We start from the raw sequence: 19,403 nt of genomic DNA, 5'->3' as shown, positions 1-19,403 counted from the left end.
TTTTCTGAGTAAAGTTTAAAAAGGCAGCGACACAGTAGTCGTGGCCGAGTGGTTAAGGCGATGGACTAGAAATCCATTGGGTTATCCCGCGCAGGTTCGAATCCTGCCGACTACGATTCTCAGTATTTTTCATTCCATTTCACAATTTAACCGGTTCTCTGCCAAACTGATCCTGAGATAGATGGAATAACGTCCCACACCTTTCAACTTTGACATTTCTTTCTCATTTTTATTAATCTGCAATATTCACGATACATCCGTTTGAAAAATCGCAAACATCAGTCAAAGTTGCGACAGTGATTCAGCCTGTCTATCCCTCGAGATGTCTGAGGCATCTGTGCATGCCCGTTGGTGCGTGCAAATTTTTGGTTACATGTGTGTGGGTCTCTGTGTCTGTCTATCTATTTATATGTCTCTGTGTATGTGCAACTGTCACTGGAAATCATCACCATGAATTTGGTATGTCCTGGAACTTATAAAAACGACTTGGTGAAAATAATACGGTTGTGAAATTTTGTATCGGCTTTGGTTCAGTGGCCGCATTCTCGACTGAATCGGGAGTTTGTCTGTTCAAGTCGCACTCCTGAGACTTGAGCATATCATCTTGGCTAACACTCAAGTGCAGCATTTGGGGAATTTTGCAATGTTATGGCTGTTGACTTTCGGATGAAAAATTAAATTGAAGCTCCGTCTGCACCCTCGGGTGGATATGAAAGTTCCTAGTGCATTACTCGAAAAAGAATAGGAGAGTTGCCCCCGTCTCAATATTACTAAAAATGTTCGTAAATGCTCACTGAATGCCGATGTGCATGTGTTTGTACGTGGGGTTGGGTTTGAAGCCCAGATTCTCACAGAGACAGAATCCAGGTTCTCACAGGACCAGAATAGCCGAGTGGTTGAGGCGTTGGCCTTAAAACTCAATGAGTTTGTCCCGCGTGGGTTCGTCTCCCGCGTGTGTTAGTCCCCCACTCCTGGTGTCTCTTTAATTTAACACGGATTTCCTCCCATTCTGATCAGTGAGACTGGATTTTCATCGGTTGAATCAGCAATTTTCTGTAACAATGTGACACTCTGAACCGATTGTGAAATGTATCTGTGTCGCTCGGTTTCTGCCTCTCTCTCTCTTCAGAGAGTTTTGTATGTTTGAGTCTTTGTCTCTCTCAGTCTGACTCACTCTGTCTGTCCCTGTTTCTCTGTTTGTCTTTGTCTCTCAATCTGTCTCTTTCTCACGTTGGCACGTCTGGTCCAATGGGATTCTCTCTGACTCTTTGTCTGACTGGCTCTCTCTTTCCCATCATTTCGGTCTGTCCATTTCTTTGCTTATCTCTGTTACTCCCTGCCTGTAAGCTGAGAAGTATTTCCATCATTTTCTGTTTTAGTCTCTATCGCTCTCTCTCTATCTGTCTCTCTCCTTGTCACTGTCTTTATCATTGTCTTTCTCTCACTCTTTCCCTCTCTCTCTTAATAGATCACACACACATCTCTGTATATGTATATATTTGAGTCTTTTTCTCACTCAGTCTGCCTCTCCTTCTCAGTCTCACACTTTCTGTCTCTCGTTGTCTCTATCTCGCTGTCTGTCTCTCCCTGTTTGTCGGTTTGTCTCTGTCTCTCAATGTGTCTGTCGACTTCTCCTGGTGTCCAGTTCTGTTCACAGTGACTCGATTCCTGCTCTGACAGAACTGGTACCCGTCAGTTTCTCGTTAGTATAGTGGTGAGTATCCCCGCCTGTCACGCGGGAGACCGTGGTTCACTTCCCCGACGGGGCTGCAGTTGTTTCAAGATGTCGAATTTTACTTCTGTTTCTTGGAAGAGATGCATGTTAAAAAGTTCCAGAGCAATGTGGAACTGAAAAAATACAGGGAGATGAGATTGTCTCGTCCAGATTTTTAGCAAACGGAGAGTTTTTCAGGAGTCTTTGGCCGTCTGCTGCACAGAGATGGATGACTGAGTTTTTTCTGAGTAAAGTTTAAAAAGGCAGCGACACAGTAGTCGTGGCCGAGTGGTTAAGGCGATGGACTAGAAATCCATTGGGTTATCCCGCGCAGGTTCGAATCCTGCCGACTACGATTCTCAGCATTTTTCATTCCATTTCACAATTTAACCGGTTCTCTGCCAAACTGATCCTGAGATAGATGGAATAACGTCCCACACCTTTCAACTTTGACATTTTTTTCTCATTTTTATTAACCTGCAATATTCACGATACATCCGTTTCAAAAATCGCAAACATCAGTCAAAGTTGCGACAGTGATTCAGCCTGTCTATCCCTCGAGATGTCTGAGGCATCTGTGCATGCCCGTTGGTGCGTGCAAATTTTTGGTTACATGTGTGTGGGTCTCTGTGTCTGTCTATCTATTTATATGTCTCTGTGTATGTGCAACTGTCACTGGAAATCATCACCATGAATTTGGTATGTCCTGGAACTTATAAAAACGACTTGGGGAAAATAATACGGTTGTGAACTTTTGTATCGGCTTTGGTTCAGTAGCCGCATTCTCGACTGAATCGGGAGTTTGTCTGTTCAAGTCGCACTCCTGAGACTTGAGCATATCATCTTGGCCAACACTCAAGTGCAGCACTTGGGGAATTTTGCAATGTTATGGCTGTTGACTTTCGGATGAAAAATTAAATTGAAGCTCCGTCTGCACCCTCGGGTGGATATGAAAGTTCCCAGTGCATTACTCGAAAAAGAATAGGAGAGTTGCCCCCGTGTCAATATTACTAAAAATGTTCGTAAATGCTCACTGAAAGCCGATGTGCATGTGTTTGTATGTGGGGTTGGGGTTGAAGCCCAGATTCTCACAGAGACAGAATCCAAGTTCTCACAGGACCAGAATAGCCGAGTGGTTGAGGCGTTGGCCTTAAAACTCAATGAGTTTGTCCCGCGTGGGTTCGTCTCCCACTCCTGGTGTCTCTTTAATTTAACACGGATTTCCTCCCATTCTGATCAGTGAGACCGGATTTTCATCGGTTGAATCAGCAATTTTCTGTAACAATGTGACACTCTGAACCGATTGTGAAATGTATCTGTGTCGCTCGGTTTCTGCCTCTCTCTCTCTCTTCAGAGAGTTTGTATGTTTGAGTCTTTGTCTCTCTTCGTCTGACTCACTCTGTCTGTCCCTGTTTCTCTGTTTGTCTTTGTCTCTCAATCTGTCTCTTTCTCACGGTGCCACGTCTGGTCCAATGGGATTCTCTCTGACTCTTTGTCTGAAAGGCTCTCTCTTTCCCATCATTTCGGTCTGTCCATGTCTTTGCTTATCTCTGTTAGTCCCTGCCTGTAAGCTGAGAAGTATTTCCATTATTTTCCGTTTTCGTCTCTATCGCTCTCTCTCTATCTGTCTCTCTCCTTGTCACTGACTTTATCATTTTCTTTCTCTCACTCTTTCCCTCTCTCTCTTAATAGATCACACACACATCTCTGTATATGTATATATTTGAGTCTTTTTCTCACTCAGTCTGCCTCTCCTTCTCAGTCTCACACTTTCTGTCTCTCGTTGTCTCTATCTCGCTGTCTGTCTCTCCCTGTTTGTCGGTTTGTCTCTGTCTCTCAATGTGTCTGTCGACTTCTCCTGGTGTCCAGTTCTGTTCACAGTGACTCGATTCCAGCTCTGACAGAACTGGTACCCGTCAGTTCCTCGGTAGTATAGTGGTGAGTATCCCTGCCTGTCACGCGGGAGACTGTGGTTCAATTCCCCGATGGGGATGCAGTTGTTTCAAGATGTCGAATTTTACTTCTGTTTCTTTGAAGAGATGCATATTAATAAGTTCCAGAGCAATATGGAACTGTAAAAATACAGGTAGATGAGATTGTCTCGTCCAGATTTTAAGCAAACGGAGAGTTTTTCAGGAGTCTTTGGCCGTCTGCTGCACAGAGATGGATGACTGAGTTTTTTCTGAGTAAAGTTTAAAAAGGCAGTGACACAGTAGTCGTGGCCGAGTGGTTAAGGCGATGGACTAGAAATCCATTGGGTTATCCCGCGCAGGTTCGAATCCTGCCGACTACGATTCTCAGCATTTTTCATTCCATTTCACAATTGAACCGGTTCTCTGCCAAACTGATCCTGAGATAGACGGAATAACGTCCCACACCTTTCAACTTTGACATTTTTTTCTCATTTTTATTAACCTGCAATATTCACGATACATCCGTTTCAAAAATCGCAAACATCAGTCAAAGTTGCGACAGTGATTCAGCCTGTCTATCCCTCGAGATGTCTGAGGCATCTGTGCATGCCCGTTGGTGCGTGCAAATTTTTGGTTACATGTGTGTGGGTCTCTGTGTCTGTCTATCTATTTATATGTCTCTGTGTATGTGCAACTGTCACTGGAAATCATCACCATGAATTTGGTATGTCCTGGAACTTATAAAAACGACTTGGGGAAAATAATACGGTTGTGAACTTTTGTATCGGCTTTGGTTCAGTAGCCGCATTCTCGACTGAATCGGGAGTTTGTCTGTTCAAGTCGCACTCCTGAGACTTGAGCATATCATCTTGGCCAACACTCAAGTGCAGCACTTGGGGAATTTTGCAATGTTATGGCTGTTGACTTTCGGATGAAAAATTAAATTGAAGCTCCGTCTGCACCCTCGGGTGGATATGAAAGTTCCCAGTGCATTACTCGAAAAAGAATAGGAGAGTTGCCCCCGTGTCAATATTACTAAAAATGTTCGTAAATGCTCACTGAAAGCCGATGTGCATGTGTTTGTATGTGGGGTTGGGGTTGAAGCCCAGATTCTCACAGAGACAGAATCCAGGTTCTCACAGGACCAGAATAGCCGAGTGGTTGAGGCGTTGGCCTTAAAACTCAATGAGTTTGTCCCGCGTGGGTTCGTCTCCCACTCCTGGTGTCTCTTTAATTTAACACGGATTTCCTCCCATTCTGATCAGTGAGACCGGATTTTCATCGGTTGAATCAGCAATTTTCTGTAACAATGTGACACTCTGAACCGATAATGAAATGAAATTGTGAAATGTATCTGTGTCGCTCGGTTTCTGCCTCTCTCTCTCTTCAGAGAGTTTTGTATGTTTGAGTCTTTGTCTCTCTCAGTCTGACTCACTCTGTCTGTCCCTGCTTCTCTGTTTGTCTTTGTCTCTCAATCTGTCTCTTTCTCACGTTGCCACTTCTGGTCCAATGGGATTCTCTCTGACTGTTTGTCTGACTGGCTCTCTCTTTCCCATCATTTCGGTCTGTCCATGTCTTTGCCTGTCTCTGTTAGTCCCTGCCTGTAAGCTGAGAAGTATTTCCATCATTTTCTGTTTTAGTCTCTATCGCTCTCTCTCTATCTGTCTCTCTCCTTGTCACTGTCTTTATCATTGTCTTTCTCTCACTCTTTCCCTCTCTCTCTTAATAGATCACACACACATCTCTGTGTATGTATATATTTGAGTCTTTTTCTCACTCAGTCTGCCTCTCCTTCTCAGTCTCACACTTTCTGTCTCTCGTTGTCTCTATCTCGCTGTCTGTCTCTCCCTGTTTGTCGATTTGTCTCTGTCTCTCAATGTGTCTGTCGACTTCTCCTGGTGTCCAGTTCTGTTCACAGTGACTCGATTCCTGCTCTGACAGAGCTGGTACCCGTCAGTTCCTCGTTAGTATAGTGGTGAGTATCCCCGCCTGTCACGCGGGAGACCGGGGTTCAATTCCCCGACGGGGAGGCAGTTGTTTCAAGATGTCGAATTTTACTTCTGTTTCTTGGAAGAGATGCATATTAAAAAGTTCCAGAGCAATATGGAACTGTAAAAATACAGGTCGATGAGATTGTCTCGTCCAGATTTTTAGCAAACGGAGAATTTTTCAGGAGTCTTTGGCCGTCTGCTGCACAGAGATGGATGACTGAGTTTTTTCTGAGTAAAGTTTAAAAAGGCAGCGACACAGTACTCGTGGCCGAGTGGTTAAGGCGATGGACTAGAAATCCATTGGGTTATCCCGCGCAGATTCGAATCCTGCCGACTACGATTCTCAGCATTTTTCATTCCATTTCACAATTTAACCGGTTCTCTGCCAAACTGATCCTGAGGTAGATGGAATAACGTCCCACACCTTTCAACTTTGACATTTTTTTCTCATTTTTATTAATCTGCAATATTCACGATACATCCGTTTCAAAAATCGCAAACATCAGTCAAAGTTGCGACAGTGATTCAGCCTGTCTATCCCTCGAGATGTCTGAGGCATCTGTGCATGCCCGTTGGTGCGTGCAAATTTTTGGTTACATGTGTGTGGGTCTCTGTGTCTGTCTATCTATTTATATGTCTCTGTGTATGTGCAACTGTCACTGGAAATCATCACCATGAATTTGGTATGTCCTGGAACTTATAAAAACGACTTGGGGAAAATAATACGGTTGTGAAATTTTGTATCGGCTGTGGTTCAGTGGCCGCATTCTCGACTGAATCGGGAGTTTGTCTGTTCAAGTCGCACTCCTGAGACTTGAGCATATCATCTTGGCAAACACTCAAGTGCAGCACTTGGGGAATTTTGCAATGTTATGGCTGTTGACTTTCGGATGAAAAATTAAATTGAAGCTCCGTCTGCACCCTCGGGTGGATAAGAAAGTTCCCAGTACATTACTCGAAAAAGAAAGGAGAGTTGCCCCCGTGTCAATATTACTAAAAATGTTCGTAAATGCTCACTGAAAGCCGATGTGCATGTGTTTGCATGTGGGGTTGGGGTTGAAGCCCAGATTCTCACAGAGACAGAATCCAGGTTCTCACAGGACCAGAATAGCCGAGTGGTTGAGGCGTTGGCCTTAAAACTCAATGAGTTTGTCCCGCGTGGGTTCGTCTCCCGCGTGGGTTCGTCCCCCACTCCTGCTGTCTCTTTAATTTAACACGGATTTCCTCCCATTCTGATCAGTGAGACTGGATTTTCATCGGTTGAATCAGCAATTTTCTGTAACAATGTGACACTCTGAACCGATTGTGAAATGTATCTGTGTCGCTCGCTTTCTGCCTCTCTCTCTCTCTTCAGAGAGTTTTGTATGTTTGAGTCTTTGTCTCTCTCAGTCTGACTCACTCTGTCTGTCCCTGTTTCTCTGTTTGTCTTTGTCTCTCAATCTGTCTCTTTCTCACGTTGCCACGTCTGGTCCAATGGGATTCTCTCTGACTGTTTGTCTGACTGGCTCTCTCTTTCCCATCAATTCGGTCTGTCCATGTCTTTGCCTGTCTCTGTTAGTCCCTGCCTGTAAGCTGAGAAGTATTTCCATCATTTTCTGTTTTAGTCTGTATCGCTCTCTCTCTACCTGTCTCTCTCCTTGTCACTGTCTTTATCATTGTCTTTCTCTCACTCTTTCCCTCTCTCTCTTAATAGATCACACACACATCTCTGTATATGTATATATTTGAGTCTTTTTCTCACTCAGTCTGCCTCTCCTTCTCAGTCTCACACTTTCTGTCTCTCGTTGTCCCTATCTCGCTATCTGTCTCTCCCTGTTTGTCGATTTGTCTCTGTCTCTCAATGTGTCTGTCGACTTCTCCTGGTTTCCAGTTCTGTTCACAGTGACTCGATTCCTGCTCTGACAGAGCTGGTGCCCGTCAGTTCCTCGTTAGTATAGTGGTGAGTATCCCTGCCTGTCACGCGGGAGACCGTGGTTCAATTCCCCGACGGGGAGGCAGTTGTTTCAAGATGTCGAATTTTACTTCTGTTTCTTGGAAGAGATGCATATTAAAAAATTCCAGAGCAATATGGAACTGTAAAAATATAGGTAGATGAGATTTTCTCGTCCAGATTTTTAGCAAACGGAGAATTTTTCAGGAGTCTTTGGCCGTCTGCTGCACAGAGATGGATGACTGAGTTTTTTCTGAGTAAAGTTTAAAAAGGCAGCGACACAGTAGTCGTGGCCGAGTGGTTGAGGCGATGGACTAGAAATCCATTGGGTTATCCCACGCACGTTCGAATCCTGCCGACTATGATTCTCAGCATTTTTCATTCCATTTCACAATTTAACCGGTTCTCTGCCAAACTGATCATGAGATAAATGGAATAACGTCCCACACCTTTCAACTTTGACATTTTTTTCTCATTTTTATTAATCTGCAATATTCACGATACATCCGTTTCAAAAATCGCAAACATCAGTCAAAGTTGCGACAGTGATTCAGCCTGTCTATCCCTCGAGATGTCTGAGGCATCTGTGCATGCCCGTTGGTGCGTGCAAATTTTTGGTGACATGTGTGTGGGTCTCTGTGTCTGTCTATCTATTTATATGTCTCTGTGTATGTGCAACTGTCACTGGAAATCATCACCATGAATTTGGTATGTCCTGGAACTTATAAAAACGACTTGGGGAAAATAATACGCTTGTGAACTTTTGTATCGGCTTTGGTTCAGTGGCCGCATTCTCGACTGAATCGGGAGTTTGTCTGTTCAAGTCGCACTCCTGAGACTTGAGCATATCATCTTGGCCAACAGTCAAGTGCAGCACTTGGGGAATTTTGCAATGTTATGGCTGTTGACTTTCGGATGAAAAATTAAATTGAAGCTCCGTCTGCACCCTCGGGTGGATATGAAAGTTCCCAGTGCATTACTCGAAAAAGAATAGGAGAGTTGCCCCCGTGTCAATATTACTAAAAATGTTCGTAAATGCTCACTGAAAGCCGATGTGCATGTGTTTGTATGTGGGGTTGGGTTTGAAGCCCAGATTCTCACAGAGACAGAATCCAGGTTCTCACAGGACCAGAATAGCCGAGTGGTTGAGGCGTTAACCTTAAAACTCAATGAGTTTGTCCCGCGTGGGTTCGTCTCCCGCGTGGGTTAGTCCCCCACTTCTGGTGTCTCTTTAATTTAACACGGATTTCCTCCCATTCTGATCAGTGAGACCGGATTTTCATCGGTTGAATCAGCAATTTTCTGTGACAATGTGACACTCTGAACCGATAATGAAATGAAATTGTGAAATGTATCTGCGTTGCTCGGTCTCTACCTCTCTCTCTCTCTTCAGAGAGTTGTGTATGTGTTTGTATGTTTGAGTCTTTGTCTCTCTCAGTCTGACTCACTCTGTCTGTCCCTGTTTCTCTGTTTGTCTCTGTCTCTCAATCTGTCTCTTTCTCACGGTGGCACGTCTGTTCCAATTGGATTCTCTCAGACTCTTTTTCTGACTCGCTCTCTCTTTCCCATCATTTCGGTCTGTCCATGTCTTTGCCTGTCTCTGTTAGTCCCTGCCTGTAAGCTGAGAAGTATTTTCATCATTTTCTGTTTTAGTCTCTATCGATCTCTCTCCATCTGTCTCCTTGTCACTGTCTTTATCATTGTCTTTCTATCACTCTTTCCCTCTCTCTCTTAATAGATCACACACACACATCTCTGTATATGTATCTGTTTGAGTCTTTTTCTCACTCAGTCTGCCTCTCCTTCTCAGACTCACACTTTCTGTCTTTCGTTGTCTCTATCTCGCTGTCTGTCTCTCCCTGTTTGTCGGTTTGTCTGTGTCTCTCAATGTGTCTGTCGACTTCTCATGGTGTCCAGTTCTGTTCACAGTGGCTCGATTCCTGCTTTGACAGAGCGGGTACACGTCAATTCCTCGTTAGTATAGTGGTGAGTATCCCCGCCTGTCACGTGGGAGACCGGGGTTCCATTCCCCGACAGGGAGTCAGTTGTTTCAAATTGTAGAATTTTACTTCTGTTTCTTGGAAGAGATTCATATTAAAAAATTGCAGAGCAATATCGAACTGTAAAAATACAGGTAGAGGAGATTGCCTCGTCCAGATTTTTAGCAAACGGAGAATTTTTCAGGAGTCTTTGGCCGTCTGCTGCACAGAGATGGATGACTGAGTTTTTTCTGAGTAACGTTTAATAAAGCAGCGAAACAGTAGTTGTGGCCGAGTGGTTAAGGCGATGGATTGGAAATCCATTGGGATTATCCTGCGAATCCTGCCGGCTACGATTCTCAGCATTTTTCATTCCATTTCACAATTCAACCGGTTCTCTGCCAAACTGACCCTGAGATGGATGGAATAACGTCCCACACCTTTCAACACTGACATTTTTTTCTCATTTTTACTAATCTGCAATATTCACGATACATACGTTTCAAAAATCGCAAACATCAGTCAAAGTTGCGACAGTGATTCAGCCTGTCTATCCCTCGAGATGACGAAGGCATCTGTGCATTCCCGTTGGTGTGTGCAAATTTTTGGTTATGTGTGTGCGTGTCTCTGTGTCTGTCTATCTCTATATATGTCTCTGTGTATGTGCAACTGTCTGTGGAAATCATCACCATGAATTTGGTATGTCCTGGAACTTATAAAAAAGACTTGGGGGAAACAATAAAGTTGTGAACTTTTTTATCGGCTTTGGTTCAGTGGCAGCATTCTCGACTGAATCGGGAGTATGTGTGTTCAAGTCGCACTTCTGAGACTTGAGCATTATCATCTTGACTAACACTCAAGTGCAGCTCTTGGGGAATTTTGTAATGTTGAAGCTGTTGACTTTCGGATGAAATATTAAATTGAAGTTCCGTCTGCACCCTCGGGTGGATATGAAAGTTCCAGTACATTACTCGAAAAAGAAAAGGAAAGTTGCCCCCGTCTCAATATTACTAAAAATGTTCGTAAATGCTCACTGAAATCCGATGTGCATGTGTTTGTATGTGGGGTTGGGGTTGAAGCCCAGATTCTCACAGAGACAGAATGCAGGTCTCACAGGACCAGAATAGCCGAGTGGTTGAGGCGTTGGCCTTAAATTTTAATGTTTTTTTCCCGCGTGGGTTCGTACCCCACTCCTGGTATCTCTTTAATTTAACACGGATTTCCTCCCATTCTGATCAGTGAGACCGGATTTTGATCGGTTGAATCAGCAATTTTTTGTAACAATGTGACACTCTGAACCGATCATGAAATGAAATTGTGAAATGTATCTGCGTCGCTCGGTCCCTACCTCTCTCTCTCTTCAGAGAGTTGTGTATGTGTTTGTATGTTTGAGTCTTTGTCTCTCTCAGTCTGACTCACTCTGTCTGTCCCTGTTTCTCTGTTTGTCTCTGTCTCTCAATCTGTCTCTTTCTCACGGTGCCACGTCTAGTCCAATGGGATTCTCTCTGACTGTTTGTCTGACTGGCTCTCTCTTTCCCATCATTTCGGTCTGTCCATGTCTTTGCCTGTCTCTGTTAGTCCCTGCCTGTAAGCTGAGAAGTATTTCCATCATTTTCTGTTTTAGTCTCTATCGCTCTCTCTCTATCTGTCTCTCTCCTTGTCACTGTCTTTGTCATTGTCTTTCTCTCACTCTTTCCCTCTCTCTCTTAATGGATCACACACACATCTCTGTATATGTATATATTTGAGTCTTTTTCTCACTTAATCTGCCTCTCCTTCTCAGTCTCACACTTTCTGTCTCTCGTTGTCTCTATCTCGCTGTCTGTCTCTCCCTGTTTGTCGGTTTGTCTCTCTCTCTCAATGTGTCTGTCGACTTCTCCTGGTGTCCAGTTCTGTTCACAGTGACTCGATTCCTGCTCTGACAGCGCTGGTACCCGTCAGTTCCTCTTTAGTATAGTGGTGAGTATCCCCGCCTGTCACGCGGGAGACCGTGGTTCAATTCCCCGACGGGGATGCAGTTGTTTCAAGATGTCGAATTTTACTTCTGCTTCTTGGAAGAGATGCACATTAAAAAGTTCCAGAGCAACATGGAACTGTAAAAATACAGGTAGATGAGATTGCCTCGTCCAGATTTTTAGCAAACGGATAATTTTTCAGGAGTCTTTGGCCGTCTGCTGCACAGAGATGGATGACTGAGTTTTTTCTGAGTAGCGTTAAAGAAGACAGCAACACAGTAGTCGTGGACGAGTGGTTAAGGCGATGGACGAGAAATCCATTGGGTTATCCCGCGCATGTTGGTATCCTGCCGACTGCAATTATCTGCATTTTTCATTCTATTTCACAATTTAACCGGTTCTCTGCCAAACTGATCCTGAGATGGATGGAATAACGTCCCACACCTTTCAACACTGACATTTTTTTCTCATTTGTATTAATCTGCAATATTCACGATACATCCGTTTCAAAAATCGCAAACATCAGTCAAAGTTGCGACAGTGATTCAGCCTGTCTATCCCTCGAAATGACGAAGGCATCTGTGCATGCCCGTTGGTGCATGCAAATGTTTGGTTATGTGTGTGTGTCTCTGTGTCTGTCTATCTCTATATATGTCTCTGTGTATGTGCACCTGTCTGTGGAAATCATCACCATGAATTTGGTATGTCCTGGAACTTATAAAACAGACTTGGGGGAAACAATAAAGTTGTGAACTTTTGTATCGGCTTTGGTTCAGTGGCAGCATTCTCGACTGAATCGGGAGTATGTGTGTTCAAGTCGCACTTCTGAGACTTGAGCATTATCATCTTGACTAACACTCAAGTGCAGCTCTTGGGGAATTTTGTAATGTTGAAGCTGTTGACTTTCGGATGAAATATTAAATTGAAGTTCCGTCTGCACCCTCGGGTGGATATGAAAGTTCCAGTACATTACTCGAAAAAGAAAAGGAAAGTTGCCCCCGTCCCAATATTACTAAAAATGTTCGTAAATGCTCACTGAAAGCCGATGTGCATGTGTTTGTATGTGGGGTTGGGGTTGAAGCCCAGATTCTCACAGAGACAGAATGCAGGTCTCACAGGACCAAGATAGCCGAGTGGTTGAGGCGTTGGCCTTAAATTTTAATGTTTTTTTCCCGCGTGGGTTCGTACCCCACTCCTGGTATCTCTTTAATTTAACACGGATTTCCTCCCATTCTGATCAGTGAGACCGGATTTTGATCGGTTGAATCAGCAATTTTCTGTAACAATGTGACACTCTGAACCGATAATGAAATGAAATTGTGAAATGTATCTGCGTCGCTCGGTCTCTACCTCTCTCTCTCTTCAGAGAGTTGTGTATGTGTTTGTATGTTTGAGTCTTTGTCTCTCTCAGTCTGACTCACTCTGTCTGTCCCTGTTTCTCTGTTTGTCTCTGTCTCTCAATCTGTCTCTTTCTCACGGTGCCACGTCTGTTCCAATTGGATTCTCTCAGACTCTTTGTCTGACTGGCTCTCTCTTTCCCATCATTTCGGTCTGTCCATGTCCTTGCATGTCTCTGTTAGTCCCTGCCTGTAAGCTGAGAAGTATTTTCATCATTTTCTGTTTTAGTCTCTATCGATCTCTCTCCATCTGTCTCCTTGTCACTGTCTTTATCATTGTCTTTCTATCACTCTTTACCCCTCTCTCTTAATAGATCACACACACACATCTCTGCATATGTATATGTTTGAGTCTTTTTCTCACTCAGTCTGCCTCTCCTTCTCAGTCTCACACTTTCTGTCTCTCGTTGTCTCGATCTCGCTGTCTGTCTCTCCCTGTTTGTCGGTTTGTCTCTGTTTCTCAATGTGTCTGTCGACTTCTCCTGGTGTCCAGTTCTGTTCACAGTGACTCGATTCCTGCTCTGACAAAACTGGTACCCGTCAGTTCCTCGTTAGTATAGTGGTGAGTATCCCCGCCTGTCACACGGGAGAAAGGGGTTCAATTCCCCGACGGGGAGGCAGTTGTTTCAAATTGTACAATTTTACTTCTGTTTCTTGGAAGAGATTCATATTAAAAAATTGCAGAGCAATATCGAACTCTAAAAATACAGGTCGAGGAGATTGCCTCGTCCAGATTTTTAGCAAACGGAGAATTTTTCAAGAGTCTTTGGCCGTCTGCTGCACAGAGATGGATGACTGAGTTTTTTCTGAGTAAAGTTTAAAAAGGCAGCGACACAGTAGTCGTGGCCGAGTGGTTAAGGCGATGGACTAGAAATCCATTGGGTTATCCCGCGCAGGTTCGAATCCTGCCGACTACGATTATCAGCATTTTTCATTCCATTTCACAATTTAACCGGTTCTCTGCCAAACTGATCCTGAGATGGATGGAAAATCGTCCCACACCTTTCAACACTGACATTTTTTTCTCATTTTTGCTAATCTGCAATATTCACGATACATCTGTTTCAAAAATCGCAAACGTCAGTCAAAGTTGCGACAGTGATTCAGCCTGTCTATCCCTCGAGATGACGAAGGCATCTGTGCATTCCCGTAATTGCGTGCAAATTTTTGGTTATGTGTGTGCGTGTCTCTGTGTCTGTCTATCTCTATATATGTCTCTGTGTATGTGCAACTGTCTGTGGAAATCATCACCATGAATTTGGTATGTCCTGGAACATATAAAAAAGAATTGGTGGAAATAAAAAGGTTGTGAACTTTTGTATCGGCTTTGGTTCAGTGGCAGCATTCTCGACTGAATCGGGAGTTTGTGTGTTCAAGTCGCACTTCTGAGACTTTAGCATTATCATCTTGACTAACACTTAAGTGCAGCTCTTGGGGAATTTTGCAATGTTGAAGCTGTTGACTTTCGGATGAAATGTTAAATTGAAGCTCCGTCTGCACACTCGGGTGGATATGAAAGTTTCCAGTAGATTACTCGAAAAAGAATAGGAGAGTTGCCCCCGTCTCAATATTACTAAAAATGTTTGTAAATGCTGACTGAAAGCCGATGTGCATGTGTTTGTATGTGGGGTTGGGGTTGAAGCCCAGATTCTCACAGAGACAGAATGCAGGTCTCACAGGACCAGGATAGCCGAGTGGTTGAGGCGTTGGCCTTAAATTTTAATGGTTATTTCCCGCGTGGGTTCGTACCCCACTCCTGTTATCTCTTTAATTTAACACGGATTTCCTCCCATTCTGATCAGTGAGACCGGATTTTCATCGGTTGAATCAGCAATTTTCTGTAACAATGTGACACTCTGAACCGATAATCAAATGAAATTGTGAAATGTATCTGCGTTGCTCGGTCTCTACCTCTCTCTCTCTCTTCAGAGAGTTGTGTATGTGTTTGTATGTTTGAGTCTTTGTCTCTCTCAGTCTGACTCACTCTGTCTGTCCCTGTTTCTCTGTTTGTCTCTGTCTCTCAATCTGTCTCTTTCTCACGGTGCCACGTCTGTTCCAATGGGATTCTCTCAGACTCTTTGTCTGACTGGCTCTCTCTTTCCCATCATTTCGGTCCGTCATTGTCTTTGCCTGTCTCTGTTAGTCCAGCCTTTAACCTGATAAGTATTTCCATCGTTTTCTGTTTTAGTCTCGATCTCTCTCTCTGTCAGTTCCTCTTATTGTCACTGTCTTTATCATTTTCTTTCTCTCACTCTTACCCTCTCTCTCTTAATTGATCACACATACACACATCTCTGTATATGTATGTGTTTGAGTCTTTTTCTCACTAAGTCTGCCTCTCCTTCTCAGTCTTACTCTTTCTGACTCATGTTGTCTCTATCTCGCTGTCTGTCTCTCCCTGCTTGTCGGTTTGTCTCTGTCTCTCAATGTGTCTGTCGACTTCTCATGGTGTCCAGTTCTGTGCACAGCTCGATTCCTGCTCTGACAGAGCTGGTGTCTGTCAGTTCATCGTTAGTATAGTGGTAACTATCCCTGCCTGTCACGCGGGAGACTGGGGTTCAATTACCCGACTCGAAGCCAGGTGTTTAAAAATGTAGCATTTTACTTCTGTTTCTTGGTCGAGATTCATATTAAAAAGTTCCAGAGCAATATAGAACTGGAAAACTACACATAGAGGAGATTGACTCTTCCAGATTTTTAGCAAGCGGAGAATTTTTCAGGATTCTTTGGCCGTATGTTGCACAGAGATGGATAACTGAGTTTTTTTGAGTAACGTTTAAGAAGGCAGAGTCGCATTCGAAGTGGCCGAGTGCTTAAGACGATAGATTAGAAATCCATTGGGTTTCCCCTGCGTAGTTTTGAATCCTGTCCACTACGATTCTCGGCATTTTTCATTCCATTTCACAATTTAACCAGAACTTTGCAAAACTGATCCTGAGACAGATGGTATCACGTCCCACACCTTTCACGACTGACATTTTTTTCTCATTTTTATTAATCTGCAATATTTACGATACATACGCATAGGAAAACACAAAAATCAGTCAAAGTTGCGACAGTGAGTCAGCCTGTCTATCCCTTTATATGTTGAAGGCATCTGTGCATGTCCGTTGGTGCGTGTAAATTTTTGGTTTTCTATGTGGGTGTCTCCCTGTGTCTGTCGATCTGAATATATGTCTCTGTGTTTGTGCAACTATCTGTGGAAATCATCACCATGAATTTGTTATGTCCTGGAAATTATAAAAAAGACTTGGGGAACATAAGACGGTTGTGGACGTTTGTATCGACTTTGGTTCGGTGGCAGCATTCTCGACTGAATCGGGAGTTTGTGTGTTCAAGTCGCACTCCTGAGACTTGAGCATATCATCTTGGCTAACAATCAAGTGCAGCACTTGGGGAATTTTGCAATGTTGAAGCTGTTGACTTTAGTATGAAATGTTAAATTGAAGCTGAGTCTGCACCCTCGGGTGGATGTGAAAGGTTCCAGAGCCTTACTCGAAAAAGAAAAAGAGAGTTTACCCCGTGTCAATATTACTAAAAATGTTCGGAAATGCTCAATGAAAGCCTACATCTATGTGTGTCTGTGGGGGTGGGGTTGAAGCCCAGTTTCTCACAGAGACAGAATCCATATTCTGACAGGACCAGGATGGCCGAGTGGTTTCGGCGTTGGCCTCAAAATTCAATGGGATGTTTCCCGCGTGTTCTCGTACCTGACTCCTGGTACTTCTTTAATTTAACACGGATTTCCTCCCATTCTCACCAGTGATACCCGATTTTCATCTGTTGAATGTGCAACTCTGTGACACTCTGAGCCGACAATGAAACGAAATTGTGAGATGTATCTGTGTCGCTCGGTCTCTCCTCTCTCTTTCTTTAGAGAGGTGTGTTTGTGGTTGTGTGTTTTTCACTCTCAGTCTGACTCACTCTGTCTGTTCCTGTGTCTCTGTCTCTTTCTCACGGTGTCCAGTTCTGTTCCAATGGGATTCTCTTCGACTCTTTGTCAGACTGGCTCTCTCTTTTTCATAATTTCTCTCTGTCCATGTCTTTGCCTGCCTCTGTTAGTTCCTGCCTCTAACCTGCTGAGTATTTCCAGCATTTGTGTTTCTATCTCTGACACTCTCTATCTGTCGCTCTCTCTCTCCTTGTCACTGTCTTTATTATTCTCTTTCTCTCACTCTTTCCCTCTCTCTTTATAGATCACACACACACACATCTCTGTATATGTGTGTGTTTGAGTCTTTTTCTCACTCAGTCTGCCTCTCCTTCTCAGTCTCACATTTTCTGTCTCTCATTGTCTCTATCTCGCTGTCAGTCTCTCCCTGTTTGTCGGTTTGTCTCTGTCTCTCAATGTGTCTGTCGTCTTCTCATGGTGTCCAGTTCCATTCTCAGCTCGCTTCCTGCTCTGATAGAACTCATGCTCGTTAGTATAGTGGTGAGTATCCACGCCTGTTCCGCTGGAGACCGTGGTTCTACTTCCCAACGCGGTGGCAGCATTTAAAAAATGCAGAATTTTACGTGTTTCTTGGTGTTGGTTCATATTAAAAAGTTCCAGAGCAATATAGAACAGTACAAATACAGGAAGAGGAGATTGCCTCTTCCAGATCTTTAGCAAACGGAGACTTTTTCCGGATTTTGTGGCCATCTGCTGCACAGAGATGGATGACTGAGTTTTATCTGAGTAACATTTAATGATGCAGCGAGCTAGTTGTCGTGGCCGAGTGGGTAAGACAATAGACAAAAAATCCATCGGGGTGTCTCTGCGCAGTTTTGAACTCTGCCGACTATGTTTCTCAGCATATTTCATTCTGTTTCACAATTTAACCACGTTACTGCGAAACTGATTCTGAGATAGATGGAGCAACGTCCCACATCTATCGATGCAGCCGCTGTTTTCTTTCTTTCATTAACCTGCAGTATTCACGATAAATACGGATAGAAAAACGCAAAAACCAGCCAAAGTAGCCTCAGTGACCCTGCCTGTCTATCCATCTATTTGTCGAAGGCAACCTGTGTATATCTTGATTTGAGTGTCATGGTACATCAGTCATTGAAAGTTGCCATGTAGGTGCAGCAGGCGGTGAAGAAAACAAAATGGCATGTTCGCCTTCATAGCTAGGGGATTTGAGTATGGGAGCAGGAAGACCTTACTGCAGTTGTACAGGGCCTTGGTGAGGTCACACCTGGAATATTGTGTTCAGTTTTGGTCCCCGAATCTGAGGAAGGACGTCCTTGCTATTGAGGGAGTAGAGCGAAGGTTCACCAGCATGATTCCCGGGATGGCAGGATTGACATATGAGGAGAGACTGGATCAACTGGGCTGGTATCCACTGGAGTTTAGAAGAATGAGAGGGTATCTCACAGAAACATATAAAATTCTGACGAGATTTGAGGCTGGAAGAATGTTCTCATTGCTGGGGAGTTTGAGACCAAGGTTTACAGTGTAAAAATAAGGGATAAGCCATTTATGACCGAGATGATGAGAAACTTCTACACTCAGAGAGTGGTTAACCTGTGAAATTTTCTACCGCAGAAAGTCGTTGAAGGCAGTTCGTTAGATATATTCAAAAGGGAGTTAGATATGGCCCTTACAGCTAAAGAGATCAAGGGGTATGGAGAGAAAGCAGGAAAGGGGTACTGAGGTTGAATGATGAGCCATGATCTTATTGAAAGATGGTGCAGGCTCGAAGGGCCGAATGACATATTCCTGCAACTAATTTCTATATTTCTATGTTGATGCGTGTATATTTTTGGTTATTGTGTATGCGCGTGTCTGTGTATGTCTATCTGTATGTATGTCTCTGTGTATGTGCAACTGTCTGTGGAAATCATCACCATGAATTTGGTACGTCCCGCAACTTTTTAAAACACTTGGGGAAAATAATACGGTTGTGATCTTTGCTATCGGTTTTGATTCAGTGGCTCCATTCTCGACTGAATCAGGAGGTTGTGTGTGTAAGTCCCACTCTTGAGACTTGAACACATCATCTTGGGTGACTCTCAAATGCAGTATTTGGAGAATTTTGCATTGTTGAAGCTGTTGACCATCGGCTGAAATTTTAAATTGAAGCTCCATCTGCACCCTCGGGTGGATGTGAAAGTTCCCAGAGCCTTAGTCGATAAAGAATAGGAGAGTTGCGCCCGTGTCAATATTCCGAAAAATGTTCGTAAATGCTCCCTGAAATCCTCTGTGTCTGTGTGTCGCTGTGTGGCTGGAGCTGAAGCCCAGATTCTCACAGATGCAGCGTCCAACCACTAACAGGATCAGGACCAGGATGGCCGAATAGTAAAGGCGTTGGATTTAAGATCTAATGGGTTATATACTCGCGTGGGTTCAAACCGCACTCCTGGTGATTCCTTAATTAAACAGAGATTTTTCCCATCCTGCCTAGTGATACCCGATTTTCATGTGCTGAATCTCCAATTTTCTGCAACTATGTGACATTCTGAGCCGACAATGAAATGACATTGTGAAATGTATCTGTGTTGCTCGGTCTCTGCCTCTCTCTCTCTTTAGAGGGCTGTGA

General features: G+C 43.8%; 5 non-coding genes across 5 annotated transcripts; all 5 read left to right on the top strand.

The window, feature by feature from the left end:
• Positions 1 to 34: 34 nt before the first annotated feature.
• trnas-aga (transfer RNA serine (anticodon AGA)) lies at positions 35 to 115 on the top strand. Its single transcript has one exon. It is a non-coding gene; the product is annotated as a tRNA-Ser (tRNA).
• Positions 116 to 1,988: 1,873 nt separating this feature from the next.
• trnas-aga (transfer RNA serine (anticodon AGA)) lies at positions 1,989 to 2,069 on the top strand. The gene has a single exon. It is a non-coding gene; the product is annotated as a tRNA-Ser (tRNA).
• Positions 2,070 to 3,926: 1,857 nt separating this feature from the next.
• Positions 3,927 to 4,007, top strand: trnas-aga (transfer RNA serine (anticodon AGA)). The gene has a single exon. It is a non-coding gene; the product is annotated as a tRNA-Ser (tRNA).
• Positions 4,008 to 5,585: 1,578 nt separating this feature from the next.
• On the top strand, positions 5,586 to 5,657 carry trnad-guc (transfer RNA aspartic acid (anticodon GUC)). The gene has a single exon. It is a non-coding gene; the product is annotated as a tRNA-Asp (tRNA).
• An 8,058-nt stretch (positions 5,658 to 13,715) lies between these two features.
• trnas-aga (transfer RNA serine (anticodon AGA)) lies at positions 13,716 to 13,796 on the top strand. The gene has a single exon. It is a non-coding gene; the product is annotated as a tRNA-Ser (tRNA).
• Positions 13,797 to 19,403: the final 5,607 nt, after the last annotated feature.

The sequence above is a fragment of the Pristiophorus japonicus genome, chromosome 23 (genome assembly GCF_044704955.1).
Source record: "Pristiophorus japonicus isolate sPriJap1 chromosome 23, sPriJap1.hap1, whole genome shotgun sequence".
Classification (NCBI taxonomy): domain Eukaryota; kingdom Metazoa; phylum Chordata; class Chondrichthyes; family Pristiophoridae; genus Pristiophorus; species Pristiophorus japonicus.
The sequence above is the reverse complement of the archived record's forward strand: the minus strand, read 5'-3'. Positions and strand labels throughout refer to the sequence as shown.